Below are 6,182 nucleotides of genomic sequence, written 5' to 3' on the forward strand. Positions count from 1 at the left end.
AGCTAACAAATTGATTTCTTATCCTCTGGCATATAACAATTGTTGAGCTTTTCATAACAGTACAAATAAATTGCTATTCCACAGAGCTTGCAGTCTTTATCGACCTTCAGAGTTTTTTTCATTAACATGGTAAAAAAAAAAAAATTCTTTAATTATATTGTATCAGCATTCTATAACCAGCAACCAGCAGAGCTTACAATCTAATGTTATGACTGTAATTGCTAGCATTGATAAGGACTCAGTAAATGTTTTCAAATGCAGGCCACAATAAGGAGTTAAATAGAACATTTCTCTTTATGCAAGCTGATGGCCTGAGGTCTGTGCATTCCCCTTTGTGCACGGAAATAAAACACATACATGGGGCAATATACAATACTTGTGTCAAAAGCACCCATGCTGGAAGTAAACCCAGGACTTCAGTGTAGCAAGACAGCTACGCAAGTATATGCAGCCATTATTTCAAGGTCTCATGATCTGGTTTAATTCTAGTTATTGCTAGGTAAAGAGGAAGTGGTTGCTATTGATTACTGCACATGAGTTTTGCAATATATTAATGTATATGTGACCCCCTCACCTTGTAAAGCAACCCATAGAGTTGAAAATAGAAATGAAAGGTAAAACACTTGTGTAATGATAACCACAAACAGAAAACATTTTAAATAAATGCTTTCCCTTATATAAAAGTGTGCACATACCCTCTGTTCTCAGCTGCATAGAGAGGTGAGGGCAGAGAAACAGCAATACACTAGTCTTCCCAATGCATGGGGTAGAGGGGATAATGTCGGAATCTGATCATTGGAGGAGAGCAGGATGAGTTCTCAGAACAGAGAGAGATTTGACCATGCTGGGCTCTCATGCCTAGTGTAGTAAATTTTTGATAGGAAAGCAGAGGGACTGGGATTTCACACAAAGGAAGCAATACAAAGAAAACAGGATACGTTTTCATACAAGTATATGGTACAGCATGCACAAACCAGGAATATTAAATAGTACATAGTTACATAGTTAGTCTGGCTGAAAAAAGACAAAAGTCCATCCAGTTTAACCATAAAAAAACAGTTATAATCCTATACACACAGTTGATCCAGAGGAAGGCAAAGCATGATCCAAGTTGCTCCTGCAGCTGCAAAAAATTATTCCTGATCCCCCAAGAGGCAATCGGATGTTCCCTGGATCAACTTTATCTATAATTGTTAGCATCCAGTTATATTCTGTGTATCTAGGAAAGAATCCAGGCCTTTTTTAAAGCAATCCACTGAGCTGGCTAGAACCAACTCTTGAGGGAGTCTATTCCACATTTTTACAGCTCTTACTGTGAAGAAACCTTTCCGTGTTTGGAGATTACATTTCTTTTCCTCCAGACATAAAGAGTGCCCCCTTTTTCCTCTGTGATGACCTCAGGGTGAATATCTCTACACCGAGTTCACTATATGAACCACTGATGTATTTATACACGTTGATCATATCCCCCCTTAATCTCCTCTTCTCAAGAGAGAATAAATTCAGTTCCTCTAATCTTTCCTCATAGCTGATCAACTCCATGCCTCTTATCAGTTTGGTTGCCCTTCGCTGTACTTTATCCAGTTCCCCAATGTTCTTTTTGTGAATTGGTGCCCAAAATTGAACTGCATATTCCAGATGAGGTCTTACTAATGATTTGTACAGGGATAATATGATATCTCTCTCTCTGGAGTCTATACCTCTTTTAACACAAGAGAGGATTTTTCTCGCTTTAGAAACCGCAGCTTGGCATTGCATGCCATTATTAAGCTTGTGATCTACCAGAACTCCCAGATCCTTCTCCACCATTGATTCCCACAGTTGTGCTCCCCCTAGTATGTATGATGCATGCATTTTCTTTGTCCCCAAGTGCATAACTTTACATTTATTAACATTAAACCTCATTTGCCACATAGTTGCCCAATTAAACAGTGCATTGAGGTCGGTTTGTAAGTTGAAGACATCCTGTAAGGACGTTATTCCACTGCACAGCTTGGTGTCATATTGGGCTTATATATTCTTTAAATAAGACTATACTTGTACATTAAGACAAGTGGTTGAAAAAAATGGATCATTACTATTAATAAAATGGATCTTGCACCTAAATAGCAAGATCTGCTTATTTTGTATGCCACTCATCTTCCTTTCTAAAATTTGATTATCCATTCAACTGCAAAACAAAACCTTTATGGGAAAAATGTTAGATAATGTACATACTTTTTCTGTGGTTTCTGCCCATGGTACCTAGACAAGGGTGACTTCATCATTCTGGTGAGATCCTGAGGAATGATGAATAGGCCAGATCTTTTGAAAAGATGACCCTGTACTGTTTTGCAGTGTCTTTTCATGTAAATTGAAGTACTTAGCCTTCCTCGGGTTCTCACCAGCAGGATTATGATGTCATTCTCTGCACTACAGAAACTGTCAGAAAGGTAAGTATACATATATTTTTTTTCCTCTATGGGTTTCGTTTTTAAGTTTAAAGTGGAGCTTCACCCAAAAGGGAAAGTTCCACTTTAAGGCTTTGTCCCCTGATCCCTGTTAAGGATTGGCACCTTTGGGGAGCGAGTACCTGAATTTGCCAGGTTTGTCCTCCCTCCTTCCCTCCTTGTAGTCTTCTGGGACATGTGACAGGTCCCAGAAGACTATGGGACCATTCGCAAAGCACAGCATTTCTTACGCATACGCAGTGGGCACCTGGATCTGAAGCCACATGCTGTCACAGCTCGGTGTCCACACTGAAGATGCCGGAGCCGGGGAGAGAAGACGACCAGTGAAACCAGCCATGGTGAGGACACCGCTGGACCGAGGGACAGGTGAGTGTCTCTATTTTAAAAGTCAGCAGCTACAGTTTTTGTAGCTGTTGACTTTTGTTTGTTTTTAATTCAACTGGAACTCCGCTTTAATATGGTGTTTTAGCAAGTGGGAAGGGCACCACACTAGTTCTGAATCCCCTCATCTCACTACTGACTCATCACTATGAAGGCAGGTGATTTCACTATCTAACAGAGAGGTGCAGCAGGCATTGCTAGGCTCTTGGCTGGGTACATAGACCAATGTTTGCACATCAAAACAATTATTATTCGAGGGACCTGGAAATTGGACTGTACATGCAGGCACCTAACGGTGACCACTATACCATGTTGGTGTTCGCTTTTTTTTGTTTACAATGGCCACAGGTTTACTTTAATAATTTTGGCACTGCATACTATTTAAAGTACCATATTTTTTGCTCCATAAGACGCACCTGACCATAAGACGCGCCTAGGTTTTAGAGGAGAAAAAAATATTCTGAACCAATGGACTGCAGACATAGTACAGGAAATGACCAGAGACTGCAGACACAGTACAGGAGATGACCAGAGACTGCGGACACAGTACAGGAGATGACCAGAGACTGCGGACATAGTACAGGAAATGACCAGAGACTGCGGACACAGTACAGGAGATGACCAGAGACTGCGGACACAGTACAGGAGATGACCAGAGACTGTGGACATAATACAGGAGATGATCAGAGACTGCGGACACAGTACAGGAGGTGACCAGAGACTGCGGACACAGTACAGGAGATGACCAGAGACTGCAGACACAGTACAGGAGATGACCAGAGACTGCAGACACAGTACAGGAGATGACCAGAGACTGCGGACACAGTACAGGAGATGACCAGAGACTGCGGACACAGTACAGGAGATGACCAGAGACTGCGGACACAGTACAGGAGCTGACCAGAGACTGTGGACATAATACAGGAGATGATCAGAGACTGCGGACACAGTACAGGAGGTGACCAGAGACTGCGGACACAGTACAGGAGATGACCAGAGACTGCAGACACAGTACAGGAGATGACCAGAGACTGCAGACACAGTACAGGAGATGACCAGAGACTGCGGACACAGTACAGGAGGTGACCAGAGACTGCGGACACAGTACAGGAGATGACCAGAGACTGCGGACACAGTACAGGAGATGACCAGGGACTGCGGACACAGTACAGGAGATGACCAGAGACTGCGGACACAGTACAGGAGATAACCAGAGACCGCAGGCACAGTACAGGAGATGACCAGAGACTGCAGACATAGTACAGGGGATGACCAGAGACTGCGGACAGTACAGGGGATGACTAGAGACTGCAGCCAAAGTACAGGAGATCACTGCTGGCAGCTATACCTGCTAGCAGTGATCACTGTGTTCTGCCAGCAGGGAAAACTTCACACTGGCAGAATACAATAGCGCTGCCAGAGGGATTCCCCCATCAACACAGTCGGTGATGGAAGGAAAGAAAATTGTATATTCTATGGCTTACCTTATTCCCCTGCAAGTCCCAAAAATACCTGTTGATCCTGCCAGTGAAGTCCACCTAATGCAGCTTCCTGCGATTGTGTGGCAATGATGCTGCACTGCCTCTTATTCAGTGCAAAGGTGTCATAGCCTGCACTTCTCACTGCTGATTTACCTGGAGCTTGTCAGTCAGCATCCGGCCACATGTAGTCCTGCCACCACTTTTTGGATTCTCAGCATCACCTTTGTTGCAAAATAATCACGTCCACTGTCAGCTGCAGCGTCTGGGAGAGGAAGCATGTGAGAGATTCTGTAATTAAAGGAGGATTTGGCTCAGCCAGGGAACGTAAAGGTAGTTTTTGTTTACTTTATGAGACTTTTTCATCCCATAATAACTGAATTTTCTACTTGTTTAGACTGTCATACAGAAGTTGTTAATTGCACTTTAATGACTATAGCCCCGAGAAATAAGCAAAAATCCAGAAGACATTTATTAGAAGATGTTTACTCTCAGAAGCTCTGACCATATTTCTAGTTATTATGTAAAGTGATAAACATTATGAAGGATGTAGGAAGGAGTTATGTTCAAGCACAGTTACATATATTTTTCACGAAATTAAAAATCTCTGGTTATTGTACATATTTAATTACACTATACAGTACACCTACCTACCTGCACTTTGTGTTTTTCACCTTCATAAGATGTGTATTGATTGTGTAGTTTTATGATGACATTTGTTGCCCTGTACACAGGGCCGGTGCTAGACTATTTTGTGCCCTAGGGAAGACCAGCCACTTGCACCCCCCTCCCCCCACAAAAAAAAAAATAAAACGTCAAAAATGTTTCCTTAAGTCCATTAAAAACCAGTAACATCAGCATCAGCCATCATCAGAGTATGAAAAAGACAAGGGGAGGCACCACTAAGTGCAGTATTAAAAGACCAATTTAATAAACATGGGGTGGGCCAGCTTTGAACGCACACGAGGAAGAGGTGACGTCACAGGGGAAGGTCTGGTGCCTTGGAGAACAGACTACGTGCTCAGTGCTTAGGCTTCTTCTAGAGTGTACCCACTACTTATGGGTACAGCGGTTAGGCAAACTAAAGACACCAGCATGACATTTTTGGGTTTCTCAGCCTAGTGTTCTGAAGGTGAGAGCTAAACAGTAATTAGATCTGAGACGGACACACACATGCAGATAAATGAAGGGAAGAGGTGGCTTTCATCACATTACACTCCCACATTTGTGATGCAACAGGGAGGAAATAGCAAAGCATGAATTGGAGACTATATGACCTGGAACTAAAAGTTGCCTGTCCCTTTAATGAATGGGAACAAGCTAGGAGAATGAGCCATTTACATATTGGAATCAATCAGCCATGACACTACAAACTGCAGCCACAAGATAAGCCAAATAGAGGGAATATAGCTACACTAATATCTAGTTAAAACAGCGAAAAACTTTTGAAAGTGTACAATACCTTTAAAGCTTGACTACAGTCAAACCTTTTTGTTGGGAGTGGGAGAGCTTTAGAATCTCACAATTATTTTGCAGCTTTACCTGAAAGGATTGTTCTTTACTGCCTGTATGGTTACCTGGACAAGAATTGAAGAGAGATTCTCTTCTACTGGGTACACAGACGGCAACAGAAATATTTTTCTGCTAGTGCAGATAAGGGTTGCAACCCCTATCAGATTTGATAGCTGTTGGTGCCCCTACTGGGAAAACCATTCTCACTTTTTTTATCTTCAAAGTGACAAAAAGTGAAAAAAAAAATTCCAGGCTCAGTTCACAAAGCTTTCTTTTTTTGAAAATAACGATCTTTATCCTAATGTTTTAGCTTTGTGAAATCTTGTGAAGCCCATTTATAATCATCAAAGCCCACTGTCCA

Source organism: Staurois parvus, unplaced genomic scaffold (genome assembly GCF_062004578.1).
Source record: "Staurois parvus isolate SC_StPar_1 unplaced genomic scaffold, SC_StPar_1.0 ptg000624l, whole genome shotgun sequence".
Classification (NCBI taxonomy): domain Eukaryota; kingdom Metazoa; phylum Chordata; class Amphibia; order Anura; family Ranidae; genus Staurois; species Staurois parvus.